Source organism: Coffea eugenioides, chromosome 3 (genome assembly GCF_003713205.1).
Source record: "Coffea eugenioides isolate CCC68of chromosome 3, Ceug_1.0, whole genome shotgun sequence".
Classification (NCBI taxonomy): domain Eukaryota; kingdom Viridiplantae; phylum Streptophyta; class Magnoliopsida; order Gentianales; family Rubiaceae; genus Coffea; species Coffea eugenioides.
Genome location: NC_040037.1, coordinates 16,843,785 through 16,871,078, shown reverse-complemented (window position 1 = coordinate 16,871,078; position 27,294 = coordinate 16,843,785). Strand labels below are relative to the sequence as shown.

Sequence of the window (27,294 nt, the reverse complement as noted above, 5' to 3'; positions counted from 1 at the left end):
AATCCCCCTTTTCTATTTATTGTTCTTGTAAGAAATAAATCATCCAATCCCTGAGAAAATATATACTCACCACTACACTCGAATTTATATTTTGGAATAGAAATTTTTATATTTACTAGTTTGACACCTAACAAATGCAAAATTTTGAAATGGTAACTTGTTTAGAAAAAGGGCAAAGGTAAAGCAAAGGAAAAGATGAAGAAAAGACTATAGTAATTGTGACAACCTATGATGATATGGTTGTATTCTATGATGATGGTCATATCAGTGTCACTTGTCGTGACAGTGATTGAATGATTGATTCGAGTGCATTCTACCATGATACCCCTTTTCCATTCACAACCATTTTTTTTTCAACCTGCAACGAATGATAATTTAACTATGTTAGGATAGAAAATAAAGTCTCACGTAACGTAGTTGGCCAGAAAGACATATACTTAAACACAAATATTGAGTGCTAATTCTTACTTTGCAAACAAGAAATAAGTTTAATGGAACTCCCTAAATGGGATGGGATGGAGGGAGAGATTATTGGACTTGTCGATCTTCATTTGGTGGCCAAAACACAACAAAAATGCATCACTCATTCCTTGGTCAAAGTTTGACTTCACCAAATGGCTTCCAAGTGACTAATAGTCACCTGTGGGTTCACGTCACAAGATGCATCAATCAATTTAGGGGCAGCAGCCACAGTCGCATTCTTGAAACAAGAAAGCATTAAGCCGCCACTTTATAAGGAACGAAGAGAGCGAAAAAAAGAGACCGGGTAGAAATGCTAGAGAGAGAAGGGGATTCTTTGAACTTTAACGCCTTGGAATGAAAATTTAGTCATGTGATTATCTAAGTCAAATAGCCACTGGGCCAATGGCTCAGTGACCACCAGGGAGGGACTTGTGTCTCTCTTTGGATTGTAGGTGAGGGTTCGAATCTCACCTGCAATAAAAAAAATCTAAGAATTGTGTCATAGTACTTCCTTGGTCTAATTAGATCTGTATACCCACTAACCCCTACAATGTTGCTGATAAAAAAAAAAAAAAGATTATCTAGTCAAATTCTACTCATCTATTTATTCGGAGTTCAAATTTTGTCTTTAATTAGTAACAGCTTTTCAAATTTACTTTTTAAAAAGTAGTGGGTCTGTTTGAATAGAGTGTTATTTGAAATATTATTTTGAATAATTATTGTAGCACTTTTTATAATGTGATGTATGTGAGATAAAAATGTGATTAAAAATATAAAAAAGTGAATTGAAAAATATATTTATGATGCAAGCAAAATATTATTTGAAAAATTGGGATATCCAAACAAACCCAGTATTTTTGGGAGATGTATTATAGTTTATCCGCTTGATTGATGTGGCTGTTAGTATTGTTATTCGAATGTTCGGAATAGACGTGTGTATCTAATTATTGTTATAGTGACAATTTTTTATTGGATCAAGTCCCGTGAATATTGTGGCTTTTTTTTTTTTTGAGGGAAAACTGCTGTCTTGGGAAATTATTTGCAAGAATGTTATGGCTGATGTAAGGCAATTTATGCTTCCAAGTTCAACGAGCAAGATGATCCAGTAACATGGTCTCAATTGTCTCGGCCAAGATGCATTTGAGCAAACCTGATCGTGTTACTCCTGTTAGATGGCAGCCTTCACCTTTTACTTCGGTTAAGTTAAATTTTAATGGCTGCTGCAAGGGCAATCCAAGAGTCAGTGGAGGAGATGGCATTCTTCGTGATGGTCATGGTCTCTTTATTTTTGCATACTCTTGTTTTTTTTGGTAATCTTACAAGCTTGGGTCCTGAGGTTAAAGCATTATTGTTTGGCGTCAAGATGTGTTTGTCTAAAGATTCTAGGGCATTTCATATTCAGTCAGATTCTATGATTGTTATTAATCTACTTCAATATATGATTCTTTTGCATCTTTGCCAAGGCTGGTTAGAAGAGATATAAAAATGGATCGCTTAGGTGTTCCATACATTCGTAGAATGTAGTTTAGAATTTTGTATGGGAGTAGTATTACTTATTTTCTTTAGAAATTCCTATGTATCTTTTGGAGGTTAGGTTCATGTCTCTCTCCTCTTTTTTTTTTCTTTTTAAGATTTTAATAGAAATTAGGGGTAACGCCCCTCCCATGTGAATAAGGTTTGCCAATTAAAAAAATTAAAAATCTAGGTCAGTTCCTTTTTTTACTTTTCTACATTTTATTATTACTGCTGATATCATTATTCGATAATTTGGTTTATTCTTGTTTTAATTAACATTTAGAAAAGGGTAAATTTATCCTAAATTAACTGTAATGTTTTGTGTCTGCATCGATATTCCTTTCCCAATAGTGTCAAACCTAATTTGCCTTGAAGTGTGTTTGGATTGCCAATTATTCGACTTTATTTACACCTTATTTACATACACTGATTTGCTTGCATCATCAACACATTTTTCAGTCACCATTTTATCTCACATATATCATATAAAAAAAGTGTTACAGTGTTTTTTCACAAAATTATCTCAAATAGTTTACAATCCAAACACACTCATGGTACAAGAACAACTCTGGTTTAGGATCTAATATGATTGCATATTAAAAAGTTGTGCCGTCATCAAGTTTATAGTGATCATAGACAGAAAAGGCATTGGAGTTGTATTATCTATGCTGGTATCTTAAAAACATGTAGTTAGTGGCATCTCCTCAATAAAAATATTGGCAAAACGATGAAAACTAGCATCTGGTAAAAAATCATCTAGATTGAAGAGGCCAATGCAGGAATCAAACGTTTGTCTCTTTTTGCATACACCTGGTTTAAATGTATCGAAGTTTTAAGAGCTTGTATATTATGTGTTCTACCTTAATTGTTATTGATTGTCTCTGATATATGAGTGTGGAAATTTCCTTTTCTACTTCAAACCATTGTTACCCGTCTCACCAAACAAAGCGTGAAACTTAAAGCTTACTCCAGCAGCGCGCCAATGGTGACCATCACATCCAATACGCCCTTCAAAATGTCCAGACAAGGAGCATCGAGACCCATGAAATTGTTCCTGCTAAAAAGTCAATCTTCCATCCATATTCAGCACGTTCTCAACTTCCTCCAATCTTTATCATTTAGTACGTCGGCTGTTTGGTCCTATTCCCTACTCCTATTTGACCACTAAAATTAGGCCCCTCTTCAAATGCATGAACTTAATCCAGTAATGTCTCTTCTATCATTCAAGCCACTTATTGTTTACCCCATCTCCCCTATTTCTTTTGTCTGATTTCTTTCTCATTTTTTCTTTCCATTTTGTAATTATAGGCAAAATTCAAGCTTCCCTTTCATCAATGGTTGTCTTTCTTTAAATATTTTTTCCTTCCTATATTTTTTTCACCATGTCGAAAGTGTCAAAGAAAACAACCGAGTAAACTTCTCTGCCCGACCAATCTACCCATCGTCCAGAACCAATTTCTTTCTCTAATTATTCTTTACACGATTTCATCTTAGGTCCTCATATTGCTATTAGATCCTAGATGAAAATGGCTAACTTCATCCCCTTACACAACTTTAATCAAGAAAAACTTCTTCTAGATTCTTGAATCGTTTCTAAAAAATTTGGCTGCGTTTTCTTGTATTAAGATAGTCAGCGTTGATAGGGTAGTATAATTTGTTAGTTATATTTATGACTTAATTTGTCCCTGTCTTCCCTGACAAATATCTTCCTGGTGTTTAATTGCTTATATTCTATTCATATTTTGGTTATTTGGATCATTTTATACATAGGAATGAAGCAGACACTCAAAAATGAGTACTTTGCTTGAAAAAATATGGAGGAGTTCTAAGGGCTTCCCAATTTCTTGGGCCCTGAATTGGTGGGGACAACTTACAAGGCTAGTTGAAGGCATATAGTCATTTTGGGCTTATCAAAGAAGACGAACGTAGAGCAGACTTGGAACAAGAAGTACCCTTGTGAGGCTTTGTTCCACATGGTGTGTGAACCACCAATATGCTTTTAGTCATCTTTCTTTTTGTTGCTTAAAGGGGCACAACGCTACAGCAAGCAAATAGATATCTACGGGCTTTAGTTTTAGTTTTTTTTGAGCTCAGTCTACGTTTTCTTTCTTTGGACTTGGCCTTCTGACACACGTCGCAAGTATTCGACAATACTTCCCCAACGGGGAGATCTTCTCATGAGGCGTGGTTAAGCTTTTCTAGTCAAGGGGACAACTGACGATTTGGTTCGACAATTACTGTGAGATCGAATCTGTTTTAATTATTTTCTTCATTTATTGGTATTTATATGTTTCTTGATTTTAATTGCTATGGCCTTGTGTATGATTGATTAGTGCGCAATAATTAATTATTCATATAAGCTATTTTTGCTAAATAGGGGTAATTGAATCCGTAATTGTTCGTTATCTCTATCTCAGTAGCAACTGCGTAAATTAGGTTTTGTGCAGGGGAACGATATGCATCTAATTTAAACAAACCCTCGTAGCGTTTTGTGTTAGCGATTGGCCTTTTCTAATTATATAATGCAATCTAGAAATTAAATCCTACGGTCGTACCTAGGGTTATTTTTGGGTTAGAGAAATAGCTAACGGTCGTACCTTAGCTATCTAGAAATTAAGGAAGGGTTGGTTGTTTATTGCGTGCATGACAACTATAACTAATCTATTGCTAAATGTTGGAATTATTTCTGCATCAATGATCAGTGCATGAACCATTTCTGATGTGTACCCTTGGCTAGAGTTTCCCCAATCATTTCTTTTAATTAATTATTTTCTGCAGTTAATTTATTCAGTTAGCATTTAATCCAAAACCCCCCATACTTTGGACTCTAGAAGAAACGAATTATCCTCAGTCCCTGTGGATTCGACCTTACTCACCGCTATATACAAATCTGTATTTTTCTTCGAGTTAGTAGGTATTTATTTATTGTACAGGTTGGCACTGCAATTTTTGGCGCCGTTGCCGGGGACTTGGCTGCCAGATTTACATTTGTTTTCTTTTTAGTTCACTTTTGTTTTTTTTTTTATTTTTCTCATATTTTTTTTATATAGTTTATGGCTTCTAACACTCCATATTTTGGTGATAGTCTGGATCTTGTTTCCGGGGAAGGCGATGAGACTAGTTTTTTTGCTAAGTTTGCATACTCAGAGGCATTAAACTCTATTAGAGAAAGAATGGCTGCTGCAACCTGTAAAATTTGTTATGCCAGGGATCATTCAACCGGTATGTGCCCCGAATATCAAGATAATCTGAGTGTCCCCCTCAATAATTATGGAGATTTTTCACCCTGGTCTCAAACGTGGTATAACCCTAATCCAAACGGGTATGATCAAGAATGGTGGGATAACTCCGATTATAATTATACAACGGGGCCAATAAATTTTCAGCAGTATGAGAATCATCATCTATGTCAGGTATGTCTCTTGAAGAAATAGTTGAATCAATAGCTATTAATACATATCAATTCCAACAGGAGACACAAAGGAGAAATGAGATGATGAAGGAGGCAATGAGTAATCTGGAAGATCAAATGTGTCTATTGACATCCAGAATAAATCGATTGGCTTCTCAATTTGAAGAATTGCCCTCGAAAACCATTGTTGATTTTGAAGAAAATGAGAGTGCAATTTGCCTGACTAGTGATGAGGAGTTGCAAGATTTTCAAGAAGAAAGATGTACAGATGCAGTTGAAAAAGAAGCCGAAAAGGAAGAAATGGAACCCCAACCGCAATCCATTCAAGTGAAAGAATCCAGTGAAGAATCATCAAATGTGGTGACACCACCTCCATTCCCCAACCCGCATTTTCTTAACTCTTACTCTATGATTTCTGTTAATGAGGTTGATTTTGTTATACCGGAAGTTTTTGAGTCTCATGGCAGGAATGAGTTAAGAGTAGCTATGGTCAAATATCTTGAACCGTTGAATGCTCTTGATGGAGGAGTGGATGAAGAATTGCGATCAATGCTTGATTATATGGAGCCATTAACTAGTCCATGGAAGACCGTAACTCGTGTACTCAAAGATTACTCCATCTATGAAGGTTACCAGCATCACATTGAAGATGAAGCATTGAAACGAGCTACAAGATTTTATCCTCCGTGAGCAAGCATAGCATGTCTAGCCAAAGACAATAAAGAAAGGCGCTTTTTGGGAGGCAACCCAATTGTTAATTTTATTGTTTTAGTGCTTAATTATTTAATTATGTCGTTTCTCACGTGGGTACTAGTCACTCTTGATGTTTTCTAACTGTTACCAGGAAGTGAAATCTTGGTGTGCCCGCGCGGTGTTTGTGTTTTCTGAGACCAGAGGACGAAGACCAATCTTGGCGTGCCCGCGCGGTATTGGACGACCCAAACCATGTTTTTTATAAATAAAAAAATAAAAAAATAAAAAAATTTATTATTATTATTATTGTTTATTATTATTACATTCAAAAAAAAAAATAATTTCAGATTTCAGATCTACGTTCGAATAGTTTTGAAAAAAAAAAAAAAATTCCCATTTTTTTTCTTTCTTATTCTTTCTTTCTTTTTTTTTTTCTTCTTTCTTTCTTTCTTTCTTTCTTTTTCTTCTTCTTCTCCGCCGCTCCCCTGTTTCCCTCTTTTTCCTTCTTTTTCTTTCACGCCGCTACCGCAGCTCACGCTCCACCAACGCCATCGCCACCACCACAAGCTCTCCTCCAACTTCGTCAGCCGCGCGCCACCACTCTCCCCTCGCCGCTCTCCTTCTCCTTCTCCAGTGGTGACCCGCTTCCATCGCCGCCAACAGCTCCGCCGGCCCACGACACGCGAGGCACCAGCTCGCATGCGTCCCGCTCAGCTCAGCTTCGTCCTCGGCCAGAGTCCATTAGCCCGTCGGCCGCCGCAGCCTCCATCCGACGCCACCAGCCGCCGCCAGCCCTCTCTCGTCCATCGCCGACTTCCACTGGACGTCGCCCGTGAGTCCAGCTCCAAGCTCCACCGCACGGTCGCTCCCACCACTGCAGCAGATCCAGCTCAGCCGCCTGCCCAAGCTCCACAGCCCAGCGCCGCAACAGCTTGCTGCTGCCTCCAACCCCACACGACGCACAGCGCCCGAACTGTCACCACCGCTCCGTCGTCCAACAGCAAGCTCGCGCGCAGCCGGAGCAGCTTTCCCAATTGAGTTATTTATTTATTGTATTCAAAATTGACTTTTTTTTTTTTTTTTTTTTTTTTGGACAGGTTACTGATGGGAAACAACTTTGAAGGGCATTTACCAAGTAAAATCTTAGGATTGCCAAAGATGACTTACCTGTCCATAAACAACTTACCTGGAGGAAAGACAGGCGTTTTGTTTCCCGATATTCACAATATGGTGTCTCTGTCATTCTTGACATTGAGGAATTGTTCACTCACTGGTCCAATTCCTGATTATATCTGGCGGTTCACAGACCTGTTTTACCTGGACTTGAGTTTCAATAATTTGACGGGGATAATTCCACCAGACTTGAACCAGTTCCAGCAACAGTTCGTCATGGTGCATGACTATTTGTAAACCCAAAAGCTCATCTATAGGAGGTGGAATACAGTAATTGACTCTGTTTGCCCTTTAGCTGGAAGGAAAAAAAAAATACTTGAGTTACGAACCCAATATTCTTCTCTGGTTCTCAATGTCAACTTAATGCCATAGCACGTGGAGTTGATAGATTATCCAGGCGGTGTGAAGAATTGTTTGAAGGCCACCTCATCCATGTATCACCTGAAAACATCTTACAGTTCGTGTCTATTGTTTAATTGCCATTTTCTAATTGTTTTATATGTTAATTGTCATTTGGCCCCAAATTGGGTTGGTTTTTCATTAGAGACAAGACTGAGTTCGCGCCTGTCATCCCAGCAGCAGACCAGGCCAGGCCCCCACACGCCAGCCGTCACCCACTGCCAGTCAAAGACTCTGGTGATTTCTTTTTCAACTTCCTGTCACTTAGCTGAGGCCAGATTCTTAATTTTTGTTTAGCAGATGACAGATTTTTACTTTCTTAGCTGAGGCCAGATTGTCAATTTTTTACGCTGATTGTTCCCATAAATTAAGTTGGTTGCTAAGTTGATTGTTTGGGGTTTCTCAGTGAATTGAGTTTGCCGTTTGATTTAATTCTTCTCTGTGCGTACACCAGTGGTACTGGTTGTGGTAGTTTGCCTAACATTCATTCATTCTCTTTGGTTGGCTGCTTGATTGGAAGCTCAGAGCTTGTGACTAAGTTGTTATTGCCTATATTCTGACCTGCTCTTACTGGACTTGCTGAATTCTTGGGGCATTTGTTGGGATTTTGGGTGGCTATGAGTCCATTTGCTGAAATTCGTTGCTTTGTTTAATCAGTCGCATTGCTCCTAGTTTGCTTGAGTGAAATTGGTTGGACGTCCTTTGCCTGTGGAGTTTAACTGTTACATTGTTTGGAGTGGTTTTCTGGTACTGATTGACTTGTTGGGCTTAAATTGCTCAGGGCTTTAAATTGCTAATTTGGTGAGCCATTTATTATGCACTACCCTTTTGAATTGGGAGATACCTGTGCTTATTGGGTTGATTGTTGACTTCATTAGAGGATATGGATTTCTACTGATCTGCATTTACTTGTTCCTCTATATGTTGGCAATTTTGTTTCTATTGATTGGGTTACTTGTTAGCGGCAATAGTGAGATCAATGTTCTCTTCTAGGTCCAGAACCTCTTGACCTTAGCCTACTCCAACCCAACTCAACCATTCCCCGCCTCACTCACTGCTGTGGCCCCGCCATGGTCCCCGTGATTTCAGGGAAGTACCGTTGCTCTTTTGCTTACTATTATTGTTTATTTATCACATTGAGGGCAATGTGTGAATTAGGTGTGGGGGGATCAGTTGGGGTGCTAGTATTTTTGTTTTTAGTTTCTAGGGGCTTTTCCTTTATTTTTAGTTAGTTTTTGCCTATCTTTCATTTATTTTATTTTCTTTTTCTTTCTAGTGGTCAGTCCTTAAATGAATACCAAGTTTTGATGCTGGATTGTTGCCTCTAATTATGCTATTGCCAAGTTTTATTAATAAAAGGGTATTAAATTAATGTGGTTGAGTTCATGAACATCTCTCTGGTGAATATCGGTAATTGCTTGACTTTTCCAATTTTTGGTTAACTTTTCTAGGCATAGGGAATGATTGTTGGCATTTTTCATGTGAATTGGTCCAATTATTAATTTTAGTTCTCCATGTTTGGAAATTTGAGGCTGGCTGCTGTTATTTTTGTGATATTTTCTAGTTATTGTGGTATGTTATGTAAATAAGAGGTGACTGTACTCCACTAGTTGTTACTACTGAGTAACCGGGGATCTTCACCTAAAGTGTCGATTCTCGCGTCAAAAGGTAGTAGTTACTATGAGTGCGTGGTCCCGTAGCAATTAGAGCTGAGTAACCGGGCTCCTCCATCTGTCAAATGTTGGAGTTCGCGTCAAAAGGCTCTAAGGGCTATAGACTAAGTCTTTTGTTACTCAAAAACAAAAACAAAAAAAAAAGGGGAAAAAATAAAATAAAGATTGTGTTAGTATGTGAATAAGTCAGCTTGCCGGTTTGTGATCTTAATGTCGAGATTTTGGTTAATAGTTGGACCATTTGCTGATAAATGTGAGCAACCATTCCTTTTTCTTAGATTAGTTTGCTTTAAATTGGAGGAGTTGGTGGTTGGGAAGCTAACCGGAGTGGTCTTTCTTAGATCTTAACTGTGATGCGTGATATATGTTTTTCTGAGTATCTTGGCAATACGGTAGTTAGAGCGATAGCCATTGTCAAAATTTTGGTGTTCAATTGCTGCTCCCATGCTTGAGGGCAAGCATGATTCAGGTGTGGGGGGAATTGATAGGGTATAATTTGTTAGTATTTTTATTATTAATTTTCCCTTCTATCCCTGACAAATATTGTGTTAATTGCTGATATTTACTCATATTTGGTATTTGGAATCAATTTCAGGAATGAAGCAGAAAACTACCAAAAAGGAGGGACTTTGTGAAAAATATGGAGACTTCTAAGGGCTTCAATCCTTGGGCCCTTGAATTGGTGGGGGACCACAAGCTAGTGAAAGGCATTTGGTCATTTGGGCTTCAAAAGAAAGCAACGTAGAGAGACTTGGAACAAGAAGTACTTGGGAGGCTTTGTCCACATGTGTGGGGACCACCTAGATAGCTTTTAGTCATCTTTCTTTTGTTGCTTTAAAAGGGGACAACGTACAGAAGCAAAAGATATCTAGGGCTTTAGTTTTAGTTTTTTAGTTTAGTTCTAGTTTTCTTTCTTTGGACTGGCCTCTGACACACGCCAGGTATTCGACAATATTCCCCAACGGGGAGATCTTCTCATGAGGCGTGGTTAAGCTTTTCTAGTCAAGGGGACAACTGACGATTTGGTTCGACAATTACTGTGAGATCGAATCTGTTTTAATTATTTTCTTCATTTATTGGTATTTATATGTTCCTTGATTTTAATTGCTATGGCCTTGTGTATGATTGATTAGTGCGCAATAATTAATTATTCATATAGGCTATTTTTGCTAAATAGGGGTAATTGAATCCGTAATTATTCGTTATCTCTACCTCAGTAGCAACTGGCGTAATTGGGTTTATGTCAGGGGAGCATATGATCTAATTTAAACAAACCCTCGTAGCGTGTTTGTTGGTTAGGATTGGGCCTTTCTAATTATTAATGCAATCTAGAAATTAAATCCTACGGTCGTACCTAGGGTTATTTTTGGGTTAGAGAAATAGCTAACGGTCGTACCTTAGCTATCTAGAAATTAAGGAAGGGTTGGTTGTTTATCACGTGCATGACAACTATAACTAATCTATTGCTAAATGTTGGAATTATTTCTGCATCAATGATCAGTGCATGAACCATTTCTGATGTGTACCCTTGGCTAGAGTTTCCCCAATCATTTCTTTTAATTAATTATTTTCTGCAGTTAATTTATTCAGTTAGCATTTAATCCAAAACCCCCCATACTTTGGACTCTAGAAGAAACGAATTATCCTCAGTCCCTGTGGATTCGACCCTACTCACCGCTATATACAAAATCTGTATTTTTCTCGAGTAGGTATTTATTATTGTACAGGTTCGGCACCTGTCAGCCGTGGAGCATTGGCATTGAAAATCATTCTGATTTTGTTTCATAGGTGTTAAAATTTGAAAAATGCCAAGGCAAACTTGAAAATGGTTAGGATCTTAATTTGACACCTATAAATTTGCACTCAAACTATTTTACTCTTTTACAACCTCATGTGTGCTCTTTTATGCTTTTGAAGCAGAAGTTCTAACTATAATAATCAGTACTTTTCTTATATAATTAGTGAGTATTTTATTTGAATAGTAGTAATGGTTCCCATGGCTATAATTTCAAGTAAATATTTATAAGAGTTCATTTTTCAGAAATAAAGTAACAAAAAGTCTCTTCATAAGCTTAGATGTTTTCTTTGAAAATCTTGTGATTTAAATTTTTTTATTAGAGGAAAATGTGTTTTAAGGGCAATATGCATCTTTATTAATAATTAGTATGCAAAAATATGTTTTCAAACTATAATTGTTTGAGAAAATAATTACTCTATTTACAAGGTAGTGGAATCCAATTTTGTTTGTCAAAATATTTATATTTAATGTACACATAATTTTCTTTAGTAGAAAAGAATTAATAATGTTTTAAATATTATAGCTAGTGTTTTAGAACAATTAGGAAATGATGTTTCTAGAAGAAAAGAAATTTGGAGGGCCAAGTCATTGTCTCTTGCACAGACTTATATATATAAAGAATTTTAGATGAAAAAGAAAAGGAAATTCAATCGAGGGAAGAAAAAGAAAATCTAAGAGTGAAAAAAAAGTAACAAGGGATTCAAGGGATGCTAAGGTCGGTTTGTAAGTGGTGTTGAGAAAGGAAAAGGAAGCCACTTTCCAAAAGGATTTGGAAGTTGAGTCTTGCCATTGATATCTATAAACGCCTCCAAATCTTGAAGCTTTAAACCATTTGTTTTCTTTTAAATAAAGCTTCAGGGAGTCTCGGTCAAGGCCAGTGGGGAGAAACTAGGACAAGATGATCAAGAAAGTGAGAGGGAGGAGAAATCCTAGTTGAGATATTTTCTAATCTTCTTAGTAATTCAAGAATATTGAACTTTTTATGTATGTTTAGGTTAAACTTTAGAGCTTGTAGTGCTAAGATCTTATCCAAGAATCTTTTATTGAATCATTTCAAGATCAAGAAACCGTGAAACAAGTAAAATTTGGTATGAAAGAAAATCAAGAAACCAGAATTAGGGTTTCTATTTCTTAAGACTTTTCTGAAATTCTTTTTTAACTTTTAAGGTTCTTTGTTTGATCTGACATTCTTCAGGATTATAGCTCCACGTGCCTATTATGTGTATATAAAATTTCATGTGAAACTTTGATGTCTAACCCTAGTTCAAAATTTTGTTTTGAATCTAGTCCTCTTTGATAGAATATTATGTTAAATGAATTTTTATCAAGAAACAAATTTGGATTATTTGTTTTCTGAGAAAATTTTACAACAATTTTATAAAGTTTCTTAGAAGGTAGATTATGAAGATTTTTTAATTTTAGAAATTTTATAAACCTGGTTTGTTAATAGAGAAAATTAGGTTGTTAATCTGTCAAAATCCTTGACAGATTTAGGTAGTTAAAAGTTTTATGCCGCGGCTCTGTTTGGATGGAAGTGTTTTTCAAAAACTAGTTTTTCAAATACAATAAAAATTTTTAAAAAGTACTCTAAAAGGTAATCTAAAAATTAGTTTAAATTTTTTTAAAATTTTAAAAAATATCTCAAAATATATTCTAGAAACTCTTCTACTCTTAAATATCCCAAAATATTTTCTAAAAACTCTGCTACAGCAAAATTTTTTAAAAACACCCCAAAAAATAGCTAATTCAAAATATTATGAATCTACCATAACAGCTAATCCCATAATTTGAAGCTAATCCAAATGTACTATGAATCTAGAGAATTTGAGAATTTTTTTATTTGTTTAACATTTGTTTCTTTATTTTTTTCTGAAACGTTAGAGTACTTGTATTGATCTATATAAAGACTTTACACTTTGAGCAACGGCTCGTTAAACAGTATAACTCGTGTTCAATAACACAGAGGGAAAAGGCCTTCCTCATCCAACAAAATGCCAAAGGCATACGAGCTAACATTAACATTATCATTACTATCATCATTACTATCTAAGCAAAAAGAGCACATTCAAAACAACAACTTTAAGTTTAATATATCCTCTAGGATCGTTGTCAGTCTGCAATCAGATGATTTACCATGCATGATCTGCATCAGCACGTCCTTGTTTTGGAGTTGGATTCTGATGTTGCACCATCCTCTTTCCAGCGCTTTGCATAAGACCAGTCTGACTGTTGAAGCTGCATCAATGTTCTTGTTTCCATAGCTTCTGTCTTTTAATGCCCAAAAATTTGTTGCACCATTTGTCATTCTTTTGATAGCAACTCCAATTCCCAACAATGCAGGCCTCAATAAGCTTTTGTTGCCACTCTCAGCCTTATCAAATCCTGGTCCTCTTGTACATGATGTTCCCTCCTCCAGTTCTGGCATTGTTTCCACTGTGCTCTGATCAATTTTCTTAATAACTACTTCCTCCAGCCACAAGGTTGGTAGCTGACTTGGTTCTCAAATTCCCTCTTGTTCCTTTCTTTCCAAATTCGCCATAAGATATTAGCAGTGAGACCAATATGGTTTTTACCCTCTTGCCTTGTTTTAGCTTCTGTGATCCTGCTCCACTACCTTGTGAAGTTGCACATCTAGTTTTTTGCTCCATCCCATATTACTGGGGCTACTTTCCAGACAGCTTTTGCTAGAGGGGGTATTGCAAAAGTGTGTGTTCTATTGTTTCTGGCTCCTATCCACATCCCTTACACATTGGATCACCAATTCCAACTTTCCTGTGGATTGCCTCTCTGACTGGTAGAGCTCCATTAACACATTTCCAGATGCACACCTTCATTTTGTGTTTGATGTTGAGCTTCCACAGTGTATTCCAAATATGCCTGCTTTGATTATTGCCTGCATCAAAACTTGTCCCAGTAGTTTCCTATCCCTTGTTGCTGCCTGAACTCTTATCTATGAGCCTCTTGTAACCAGATCTCACTATGTATTCACCTCTTTCACTATATTTCTAGTAATTGGAATCTTCTCTACCTGCTAGACTAATTGGAATACTGAGAATCCTTTCTGCACCAGTCTTGTTGAACAGTCTGAATATTACATTTGTGTTCTATCTGCTTTGGTTGATTAGCTGCTGTACTGATACAAATTCACAGTTTGGAGGTCTTGGGGTCGTAGGCTTACCAGTAAGCTGGTATCCATTTATGCTCCCATATGTTTGTGCTTCTCCCATTACCAATTCTCCTCCTTACTCCTTCTTCCATAATCCCTCTGACTTCCATCGGTCCTTTCCAAAACCAAGAAGCACTGCCCCGAACTTTACGAGTAAAAATTGACTCCTTTGGAAAATACTTGGCTTTCAATACTTTGCTGACTAGGAGATTTGGCTTGGTGATTAATCTCCAAACCTGTTTTCCTAGTAGAGCTTTGTTGAAGGCTTCTAGATCCTTGAATCCGAAGCCTCCTTCCTGTCTATCCTGAGCCATTCTCCTTCAAGAGATCCAGTGCATTTTGTTTTTGCCATTCATTTCACCCACCAATAGTTAGCCATAGCTAAGTTGAGATCCTTGAGAAGTTTCAGAGGCAATTTGAAGCGTGACATAACATAGGTTGGTATGGCCATTGTGACTGCTTTGAGCAGGACTTCCTTTCCAGCAGGACTTAGTAATTTATTCTTCCAACTTTCCAGTCTCCTTTTGATATTGTCTCTTATGTAGCCAAAGATTTGGTCCTTTGTTCTTGAAATAACCATAGGAAGACCAAGATATTTCCCTTGCTTCACTTCTGTCATGCCTCCTAGAGCACTACAAATCTCCTGTTTTTGCCTAAATGTCAAATTCTTGCTAAAAAACACTGATGACTTCTCTAGGTTGATCAGCTGACCTGAGGCCTGTTCATAATCTTGAAGAATCTTCATGAGTTCCTTTGCTTGTTGCACATCAACTCTACAAAATATAAGAGAATCATCCGCAAAAAAGAGGTGAGTAATGTTTGGACTCTGTCTACTGATCTTCAGGCCTTTCAAATTCTTGTTTTCTGCTGATCTTTGGAGCAGATTTGAGAAACCTTCTGAGCAAATCAAAAATAGGTAAGGTGAGAGGGGATCTCCCTGCCTTATTCCTCTTCCTGACTTCACAAATCCTTTGACTTCTCCATTGCAGTTGAAAGAGTAAGAGACAGTCTCCAAGCATCTTGATATCCAGTTTACCCATTTATCACAGAATCCCATTCTTGTCATCATGGCTCTAAGAAAGTGCCATTCCACTCTATCGTAAGCTTTAGCCATATCTAACTTGATAGCCATATACCTTTCTTTCCCTTGCCTTTTGTTTTTCAGATATTGCATATATTCCTGAGCAATGATCACATTATCTAAGATTTGTCTATAAGGGATAAAGGCAGGCTGATTTTTACTGATGCACTGTTCAAGAACAGGTTTCAGTCTGTTAGCCAAAATTTTTGAGACGATTTTATACAAGACACTACACAGACTGATTGGTCTATAATTTTTTAGGCTTATTGGGTTCAAAGTTTTGGGAATGAGTGAGATAATTGTATGGTTAATAGACTTAACCATGCAGCCTGTCACAAAGAAATCTTGGACAGCTTGAACCACATCATTTTGAATCACTTTCCAGAATTTTTGGAAGAACAGTAGAGTCATTCCATCCACCCCAGGGGCTTTATCAGGATTCATGGAGAAAACAGCAGACTTGATTTCCTCCTCATGTACTGGTTTAGTCAGTTTGGAATTAATTTCCTTGGTAATAGATTATGAAATACCCCTCAGTATCTCTGAGTTAAATTCTTCCCCTTCACTAGTAAACAGGCTCCTATAGAACATGGAAATCTCAGAGATTAGTTCCTCATCATTTTTTGTCCAAGAACTATCCTCTCTTTGAACATTACAGATCCTGTTCCTGTTTCTCCTTCCTCTCACATAAGCATGAAAAAAAACTAGTGTTCTTGTCTCCCTCTCTTAGCCAGTTCATTCTACCTTTTTGCCTCCAAAAAGATTCCTCCTCTTTATATGCCTCTTTGAGCTATTCCTTAAGCTCAGTTCTGATTACCCTTTTGTTCTCCAAATTTGACTCGTTCAAGTTCTCTAATCTACTCTTAATGTCATTGATTCTCACTTTAGAATTTGCTTGGAAAGTGTTTTTCCATTTCAAGATTTCAATTCTGCAATTCTTCACTTTCCTGGTCACTCTAAACATTCTAGTTCCTTGTTCCTCCTTGTTCCAAGCTTTCTCAATAACTTGTTGTATACCTTCCTTCTGGATCCATCTCTTATCAAAATAAAAACGTTTTCGCTTTTTCCTTTTCTCTGGTTCAGTATCCAGCAAAAACAAGCTGTGGTCAGAAGCAAAGGACTCTATGTGTTGACAAACTACCCCTTCAAACTTCTGTATTCAGTCACAGCTACTAAGGCATCTGTCTAATCTTTGTCTTACCTCTCCTACATTGTCCCAGTAATTACTCCAGGTCCAAGGGTGTCCCTCAAATCCTATGTCTACTAGCCTATTCTCAGAAACAAAATCCTTAAAAGCCTCAAAACTCCTTTCCTCTCTCTTGAGACCACCCCATTTCTCTTCATTGGACACTATGTCATTGAAATCTCCTGCTATCACAAACTTCTCCCCCCACAGTTTCCTCCTATCATTCAAAACTTTCTACTGTTGTTTTCTGATTTGAGCATCACAGCTTGCATACACTCCTATAAACCACCACTCATCCCGAGGTTCTCTCCCCCCTATCTTAGCTTCAATTGTGAAAGCTGTTTGGAGGGTAGACAAGACTTTGACATCATCTTTCCAAAGGAGACACATACCACCTGATCTATTCATGGCCTCAGTCACCACACTACGCTCAAACCTTAACCAGTTTTTAACTCTATCCATATATTTTTCCCTATTTTTTGTTTCACTAAGGAAGATCAAATTTGGAGAGAGGAGGTTGTTAACCTCCCTCAAGTGGGGAATTGTCAAGGGGCTCCCCACTCCTTGACAATTCCACACCACAAGCCTCATATTTCCTTGGAGGCCCCATTAGGGAAGGACCCCACCTCCACCTAATCAGGTTCTAGGACTACCATCATCTCAAAGGATTTTGCTTTTTTCCCATTCTGATTTTCACCACCTTCACACTCCATATCCTCATCCCTCAGAGTTATTTTCCTCTTCCCCATTCTTGTTTGATTACTCAGTTGTCTATTCAGCTCTCTTAAGGGTCTTCTAGTTTTGATGGGAGAATACACCTTTCTGTTCAATCTTTTTGTTTGTTTACTGACTGCCTCCTGGACTCTTTCATTGTCATTACTAGTCTCCTAAATCAGTAAACCTCTCTCATGTTCTCCCTCTAATAATCCAAGCTTAGCAGCAATAGATGCTTCTAATGTGTTATCCTCCTCCATCTCAGCAGTTTCCTCCACTGATAAAGTCTTGGCATCTTCTATACCCTTTGTTTCCACCTGTTCAACTTGTGTTCCTTCACCTTGTATCGGATGATCTTGTTGATTTTGGGAGCTGCCTATATGCACTAGGCTCTGAGAGGGGGGGGGGGAGGGCTTGATCAGTAACGTTTGTTTCTTTAAAAGTTTACATATTTTGCAAAACTGAAAATTTGCCTATCAAACCTGGTTTAACACTGATCTTTGAAAAATGATAACTCTTGATAGAGACCTTTGCTTTGTGTGAAACTTGGCTTGTTTGAAACCAAAAATAATTTGAAACTAGAAATAGTTTACGTGGTTAAAATTTAGAAGTCCTTTTGACAGATTACTGCATGAGGTTTAGGTTAGATTTAGAAAATAAAGCTTTCTAAACTTTGAATTATGATCTTCTTGAAAGTAGTAGTATTTTGAGTTTAGTTTCTGACAATATCTTTAGTTTTCTGATACGAGTTCTAGATTGTGAGATATGAAATTTTTCTAAAATATGGTCATTTTGAAAATCTGTTTTGAACTTGTTAATATTATAAGAGACCAAGGACAAGGTCATTAGAGCTCAAGGGAACCTAGAATAGTTTAATAGAATTTAAAATGATCTCTTATTCATTGATTGTGTAATTGTTTAGGTTAAGATTTGAAAGTTGAAAGAAAAAAAAATCAAGGAAATCCAGTATAAAGATACACGAAGTTTATTTCTCTAGTCTTTCGAAAAAAAAATGTGCAACAAAGTAATGATAAATAGTACACCAAATGACTCTATGAAAAATAGTACACTGTATAAAGCAATTGCTTATACCTTGTATAAACAAAATAGCACTTGCAGATTTAGCAAAAATAGCACACATCAAGAAACAGTTCCCCCAACTCGTTGCTGGATCGTTGCATCACTAACAAGATAGGATGAGTTAATGATCAGTCCCACTGCAGTTTATTGACAGTAATTCCTCCATCGACAGCTATAATCTGTCCTGTTATGTAGGAAGCAGCTGGGAGACAAAGGAAAGCTACCAGGGCTGAAACTTCTTCTGGTTTCCCAATTCGATTCAGTAAAGTTCTTGATTCCACTCTCTTCATATTTTCTTCATAAATGAGAGTATTATCTTTTCCTACTGAGGTTCTAATAGTTCCAGGCGCAACACAATTGACACGAATGTTATCTTCAGCCCATTCACAAGCCAAACTCTTGGTAAGAAAATTCATTGCACCTTTAGATGGTGTCACGATAGAGAAACCTCGCGCATTGACAAAACCTGCAACAGAAGAAATGAACACGACGTTTCCCATCCCAGATGCTTTCAGGAGAGGACAAGCAAGTTGGGAAAAATGGTAACAAGATTCAAAATTTGTAGACATCACAAAATCATAATCTTCAGTGGTAAGTTCTTCGATGGGCTTAATTATGCCGCCGCTCCCAACATTATTGACAAGGATATTGAGCTTTCCATTGAAGATGGAAGAGACCTTTTCCACGAGCTGAATTCTTTGCGCTCTTGAAGATGCATCACAGACTGAACCTGTGACTTTGAATCCCTTGGATGACCACTCTTGCAAGCGTTCATTGAGTTCGGCTTCGTTTCTTGATAAAGTGTGAACTGTGGCACCAAACTGTGCTAGCTCCTCCACAATTGCACGGCCGATTCCTCGAGTTCCACCAGTGACTAGAGCTGTTGTTCCTGAAAGAGACCATCTTGAACTGTTTTCTGCAAACCCTGACATGGATATTCTTTTAGTGCTTTTATGTTATCCTCAAGGTTGGAATGGATTGCCTGAATAAACTCTTTTAGATGGCACCCTTAATATAGCACAACACTGCCTAAGTAATGAGATTTTCTTTAAATACTTTGTTTTCTTGGAGGTATTTTGGAGATGTAAAGTGTAAAGTAAAAACAGTTAAAAAAAAGTTTGCATAATAAAACCTAATTCATGTCATTTTCAAAGAAAAAATGGATTTGAACTGTAGTATAGATGGACCTCAATTGAATGGCAAAATATCGAAAGAGAAATTACATTATAGTAGTGTATGTAGCAGTTCAATTGCTTGTAGGAATGGCAATAGGGTGGGTATTCCCCAACTAGGGAGGAATGGCAAGGGTTGGGGTGGGATGGGGGAATTTTTCTCTCCAGCATTAAAAATGGGGCGACGGCTCCCTTGCCCTCCCCGGCCTATATTTTAATATATGTATATATGTATGTATATGTATATGTATATATCTGTATGTGTGTTGTATATTTTTATATGTATAATATGAAATAAATGTTATATTATTATTATTGTTATTATATAATATATTATATGAAATAAGTAACATATTATGTTGTTATGATAAAATGATGTAATTTTTTGCTAAATTTTCAAAACAATAATTAATAAAATTATTACTAGACCTATATAAATTGAAAAATTAAATCAAATAAAAATAATAATAATGATAAGTAGGGTGGGGCGAATGCACCTGCTAGGGCAGTGGGATGGGGGGGGCAGGGTTCGGGCTTGGGAGAGTAGACCATGGGGCAAGGATGAGGGAAACTTTTGTGGAACGCTTCTCCCGTTCCAAAACTATCTCATTACCATCCCTAATTGCTTGTAATACTCTATGCTTATGAGTGTATTCTTCTTAGAAACTGGATCCCTGATCTGACTTCCAGCTACAGGCGCTGAAGGGCAAAAGGCAATCAATTTGAATAAAGGCAAATATGAAGTGCATAGAGAGTTTGATCTAATCTTAGATTCTTAGGATGAACTTTCGCGGCATGCTTAACACATCCAATTCAGACGAAGTTTTGTTAGGAGTCTTAAGATTTTCATAATCATGTGAATTCTCATACTTTTTTGAGTGTCATGTTTCGTTAAATACATATGTGTATTAATTAAAATACCAAATTCCATCTTCTTCATAGAGTTATCCTCACTGTACAATGTGAATTTTTGCTTGGTTGGTCAAGTGTTGGCCATTAAAAGCCGTTAAAATCTCTAAAAACCATCCCTACCCTTAACCTTGTATGGTCCTCTATGGACTCTCATCCTGTTTTGTCTGGTATTTATTTCTTACTGAAAAGAAGAATGTGTTATTTGATTTGGTTTCTTGTTGCTTTATTCGTTTGTACAATTATTGGAAGTAAGTGTTGTTTGTGAGAAAAATTTGGTTGTAATGCATGATTCATTCAGAATGTGGTCGTCCCTTATGTGATAGTGGGTTTTTCTTCTCCGCTTTTGAAAGTAGAACGTAGGCATTCAAACTATAACATCAAAACGTACAGAGTGGTTTTATAAATAGACTATGTGATAGTGGTTTTATGAATAGACTGTGCAATCCCACCTATTTATTATTTATAACTAGAAATTGAAATAATTTTGATTTCATTATCTTGATTTAGTCAAGCTTACTCTTGAAAAAAAAAATAGTCAACTCTTGGTTCCATCAGACATAAGACACTTTATTGAATTGATATTATAAGTGTTAGTTCACCAAATGCACCTTGATTTTGTAACTTTTTTTTCCCCATGAGATGGGCCAACATTAAATCACGAAATGGTGGCTTTTCTGAAGACATACCAAGAAAGAGTTGTGTAGGAAAGGTGGTGGACTATTTGAATATCATAGATCCAACTTTTGTTTCAGTGGATGAGTTGAATGAAATTGTGGGGAGCACTAAGAATCCACAGCCTTGTAGTTTATGCTATGGACTAAATTCACTAAAAAAAAAAAAAAAGTGTTTCTAAAGAACTTCTCAAATGTTGGCATCTATTGAACGTATTTCCAAAAGGTGGACAACGGAGCTGATTCCCAAATAGTGCTGATTTTTTAAACGAATCACAATAATTGATGAATAAATTTGTGTGATGAATACATTGTTTTGTCTAAAGTACGCATTCACAAAGTGGGTTCTCATAATAATTGAAAAAACACCGTGTAGTCGAAGAACCCTTAGTCCAATGGTTAAAATTAAAACTCAAGAAATTAGAGATCTTGAATTCTATTTTCTTTTCGCCACTTCATTTTGTTAAGTCTCATCCTTCTCCTAAGATCCTTGCTAGAAAAAAAAATTTAAAAAGGATCGTGCAAAAAGTGCTTAAATAGTTAAACATGGTTTTCATAAAACTCATTCAATGAATATATTTTCTCAAAGACATTCTAATTTTGTAAATGAGTTTTTTTTAAGAAACTAGCTCATTTAGTGAATGCTTTTTCTTTCTTTAGAAAATCATTCTACAAACACCTTATTTGAGCAACACAGAGAACGAGCACTTCTTGAAAATTTATTAAGTGTCGGGGTCAAATTTTTAGTGAATGAAATTGTTATTCACATATTTCAGTTAAAGAGTTTTCAAGGAAAGCATTCATTGGTTTTCTGTAAAACATGTTAACGAATGCATGTTGAAGCCCATTCTCTCTCTCTCTCTCTCTCTCTCTCTATTAATTGGTTTTGTGAATGGGTATTAAGACAAAAACATACCCCAAATGCATTCTTCACCCTTTGGGAAAGAAATTCTGAAAAGATCACTCTTTGAGAAGTCTTTTGATAAAACCGATAGTGAGTTTTAATAGATGTTTTATTTGTGAAATTCCTCTCTTAATTTTGGTAAAATATTGTGTTAATTCATTGATTATTCTCATATTCTGTCTTTGGTAATGAATATAGGGAGGGGCTCGTGATTAAAAGAGGTTTAAAAGAGGGAATTTCCTGTGAAATCAAGAATTTTCAGGAATTAAACAACAATTTTATCTCTTGAAGAATTGTAGGGGCCACAATTAATTCTGGTGTTTATTGAAACATTGATGTTTTGGCAGTTTTGACATGTGCTTTATTTTTTTGATAGGACTCAGTCAACAGTCAACAGCTATTTTACGTTATTGGTAGTTGAACTCAAGGATATTGCTTCCTTCGTTTTAGGAGATTAGCTCAGAAATAATTAGGATAGAATAAGTATAAGAGAAGAAGAAATAATTAGGATATTTGAAATCTCGGCACTTCTATTTTCGCGTTTGTTCATTATTTCTCTCAAGAACAAACACCCTAGTTTTACTTTTCTCTTGATTGATTTCCTCTATGACAAAAAGGTAAGGCGTTGTTCTAGTTGAAAAATAATCAAGATTTTGGTTCTACAATAATTGTAAGATCGAATTTATTTTTATTATTTTATATATTCATGAGGATTCATATATTTCTTGAAATTATTGTCTATGATTATTTTGGGTGATTAGATAACTGACCATTATTTAATTATCTAAGTACTTTATTACCAGTTCAAATATTAAATTCGTAATTTTTTTATTATTTTAATATTTGTGGCGAATGACATATATAATTGGATTTGTGTCAGAAAAATATATAATCTAATCCAATTGAATAAATGAGCTTAACTTGTGATTAGAATTGGTTAGAATTGGTAGCTCTTCTAAAATTTTAGAAAATTTTAGTGAGAAGATTTTAGTAGCTTTTCTAAATTTTAGTTCTATCAATAGATAAAATCCTAAAAACTTATTTAGGATTGTCTGTTGTCAAGTGAAGTAATTAAAGAGTTTGTTTTAATTGTCGAGAAAATAAAGAAAGACGGGGAGTGAAAGTTTGTTGATAACCATAACCAATTTATTCATGAACATATAAATCTATTTTTGCATCAATGATCAATTGTTTGAGCCAAAAGTTGAGATTACCTTTTTGACTAGAAGCTTGTCCTTATTGATTTGGTTTTACCTAAATCTTACACTATTATTTTCTTTACTATTAGTTGAGTGATTTAATTTCTCCAGAATCTTCATTTTAATTCCTCAAATTGCAAAGGGAATAAATTCACCAGTTTCTATGGATACTACCCTACTCACTATTATTTGTAAATTTATATTTTTGTTGAGCAGGAAATTTTATTTTGTTGGATTCAACACCCACCACACCACTAATTAGGAATTAAGTTGTGTTCCTACCCAAATTATCATCCTCCACATTTTCTTCTCATATCATATCAAACTAAACCACCATCTTAAGTTCATTCACAGTTCCAATTTCGTGCTAAAAATCTCGTTTTGAACCACTTCCTTTTTGAATAAACAGTAACTTATTTTTTGCCAACACTTTGTCCCCTCTGGTACCTATTGCTACGTCAGGATCCAATTGGTCATGAACATTGTAAATTGCTGCTCTTTGCACATCTATACTAACAAATTGTACAAATTATTTCACATATATATTGTTCTGAACCATTCCAATCACTTCCCTCTTACCTCTTTCCCTGGCAAGTCTCAAGTTATGGGAGAATTATTGTAACTAATGGATCAATAAATAGTTGGATGCCATGCAATTGACCAGATTTAAACTTTTCATGTTAAGGTCAATTTTACTGGGCTCATACGCAATTGATCATTTACTTACTACTAGTCTTGAATTAGAACTGATGACTATAGTATAAAATATTGTTGTGAAAGATAAAAAGATGAACTATCTGTAAGTTCACATTTTCCATGCAGGAATAAATTGGATTCTTTTCCAGATAATTTGACTCAAGAATGGCCTTCTCAAGATGTTTGTTTCATTTGACTCAATCGATAACGTATTGATATGCCAAAAGAAATAAAAAAAATTGTTAGATAATCAACTTAATTTATACATAATACATATTGCATATATTTTAAATAAATATTTAATTGAGTGTTTACTTCTCAATGTAAATAAAAACAAAAAAATAGAGCTGATTATCAATTAACAATTCATAGTGCAAAACAGTAAGTACGTACATTATGCCAAGTTTGAGACAGTAAGATGAAGTATGCAAAAGGATTAATTTCAACTACGCAGAATAGAAAAAAAAAAATAATAATTTTATAAATCATATAATTTTTGATAAATAATGTTATCGTCCACTACTATCTTAGTCAAACCAGCTGGCCTTTGAAATGTTTTATATTTTTTAAATCTATTTATAATTTTTAAAATTTATTGTATTTGTTAAATTGCATATCTATTTCTAATACATGTTTAACCTGCCATTAGAGCAGTTATGTAGATCAAATTATACTGAATAATTTTTAACAATTTGTTAATGAAATTTGTTTTCTATCAAAAAAAAGTTTGATATGTAAAATAGCTATTTGCGGATTGAGGAATTAATTAATCCAATGGGTGCCTACTTGAAAAATACAAGGACAAGAACATATGCAGATAATCGCAGGCAAGTAGGGAAGTAAAATAAATTTCTACATTTTTACCATAGAATATCACTTGTCAGACCATCTTAATTTACATTTCCGACATTTGACAAAGTTGGCTGTCTCTTTTTTATAACCGGATATTGATTATTGCATACTTTGACATATTTTTGGTCTTTGTTAGTACGCCATGACAATAATGTAATTGTAGTATCACTTCAGAAAATATCGAGTACAATGAGGTAAACACTAGCATAATTGCTTGCATTACTCAGCAGTATAATGTCCTATTAATTTATAGGTGTATACTTTCTACTGTATAACACAAGCTAGCTAAACCTCCATTTTTGAAGTCCATACTGGATGAAATTTCACTTAGTCTATAGCTAAATCATTCATCCTTTTCAAGATTGTGAATATGTATAAAATACGTACAAACTCATTTTACATCTATAAAGCCTATCGAGAAGCCAATGTCATGAAGCAGGTGACTTAATTCATTTCCAATGATGACATATGGTCACTTGTATAAAGTCTATATGTGTCACATCCAGCCAGTCTATAATGAAGGTAATGTCGTGAATTAGTGAGTAAATTTCATTTTCAATGGCATACGTATAAACCCATGCCACATCTATAAAGTCTATTTGTTTAACTTATTATTGAAATATGTGTAAAATGGTACGGATCATATAATTCATGTCACATCTATAAAGTCTACTATGAAGCTAATGTCACGAACCACGAGTAAACTGATAATTTTGTATCGATCAATTTTAATTTTTTTGATTAGTAGGGAGAATTAGGTTGGATGGTAAGATAAAAGGGATTGTAAATAGGGAATCATGAATTGAAAATCTCTGCCAATCCAAAAAAAAAAAAAAAATCGCTCAAATGTACTTTTTGACAAGTTTAATGTTTTGAATGCTCGTGTATGACTTGTAGACACATGCTTATCTATTTGTAAGCGAGGTTTGATCTTGGATTTGTACCAAAGTTTGTGATTTCTGATGGATTCATCAAATGTTGATAAGTTTTTGAATACTAATGTTTTTAGTTGCTTTGATGTTAATTTGCCTAGTGTGCTTGATTTATTCTTGGGCTTAACAAGGATGATATAGAAATTAAAAAAATTAACAAAGAATTTAGAGACTCCACTGTGAAGATCATCAACAGAAGAGATAAACAAAAGTCTGGTGAAGTGCTTGGCTTTGGAACAGATTTGCTTCGAATGTTGTTTAAGGCATATTATGATGCTGACAAGAAACTTTTAGCAGCAAGCGTGGACTGGAGTGCTGAGTACTGACAATGTCTGACATGAATAAATGCATGCATAACTAATGTGTTTCTTTGTGAGAAAGCACTGATGTGTATCTCTATACCCATGCTAGTTGCAGCCCCAATCAAATCTAGTTTACTTTTACCTTAAACGAGTCGAGTCCGACTCAATTTTGACTAGGTTCAAAGTTACATTCAAGTTTGACAAACTTTCATATAAAAGTTGAATTCGAATTCAAATTTGGGTTCGAGTTCGAATTCAAGTTTGAACTTTAAATCAAGTCTAATCGAGTTCAAGTTTGAGAATACTCAAGCTCATAAAATAAAAAAATAAAATTTGTATTTTTTAAATGGATAAAATTGACATTTCATCCTAATAAATAAAAAAATAAGGAGCATAAATTTAATCTCACTATTAAAAATATAAAATATTAATAATATATAAATTCAAACTAGCTCGACAAGCTAACGAGCCGAGTATCTGTGTACTCGACTCAACTCGGCTACCTCGCCAAATCAACTCTGGCTCAAGCATTCACTGAACTCGAGTCAATCTTTGACTGAGCTGATTTACAAGTGCTCGCGAGTCAGCTTGACTCGTTTGTAGCTCTAATCTATGCACACGAAGTTTACTTAAATAATTGATCTCGTAGCCTAGCCTTAATGCAATATCAAGTAAATTACTTAGTGTGCACTAAATATACCAAGTTTTATGTGAGAGCCATTCGTATTAGGTTGTATACGGAAGAAGATAGTGGAGATGTGCAAGATTGTTAAGTGGCTAATTGTGCATATAATTGGTGAATATTTTCCCTTTTATTTTGCTAAAATATGGCGTTAATCGATATATTTCACTCATATTTGAATTTTGGTGTTGTCTTTAGGAGTTGTTAGTGAGAATGAAGTAAAAGGCGCGTTAAAAGTCGACTTTGCAGAAGACGTCTTGTAAAGCGTGCCCACGCTTTGTCAAACTCGAAGTGGTGCTTCTAAAGGTCCATGTCCATAAGAGCTTTCGTTATAAAGCGTGACCACGCCTTATTTGACAAAGTAGTCAAAAGTTCGCAGGACATGAGATCAATCTGTCAATTGATCAAGAAGCCAGTTGCGGCCCATGATTTTACATATTAGTCACGGAAGTGGATATTTTGAGGGGTTATGACTTGATGTAATTTATTTTGGAAACCAATTGATAGGTCTTGGTTGGTTAGTTTAGTTTAAGTAGGAGTCCTAGAAGGAAAAGGGGATCCCGTCCTTATTAATAGGGGAGAAAACAAACGTGGGCTCTCATTCTTCCTCTATCTCTGAT

At 35.7% G+C, this 27,294-nt stretch overlaps 1 pseudogene; it reads right to left on the bottom strand.

Annotated features, from left to right (window-relative positions):
- LOC113766203 overlaps window positions 1-19,284 on the bottom strand; it is a 70,037-nt pseudogene extending 50,753 nt beyond the window's left edge.
- Between the last annotated feature and the right edge of the window lie 8,010 nt (window positions 19,285-27,294).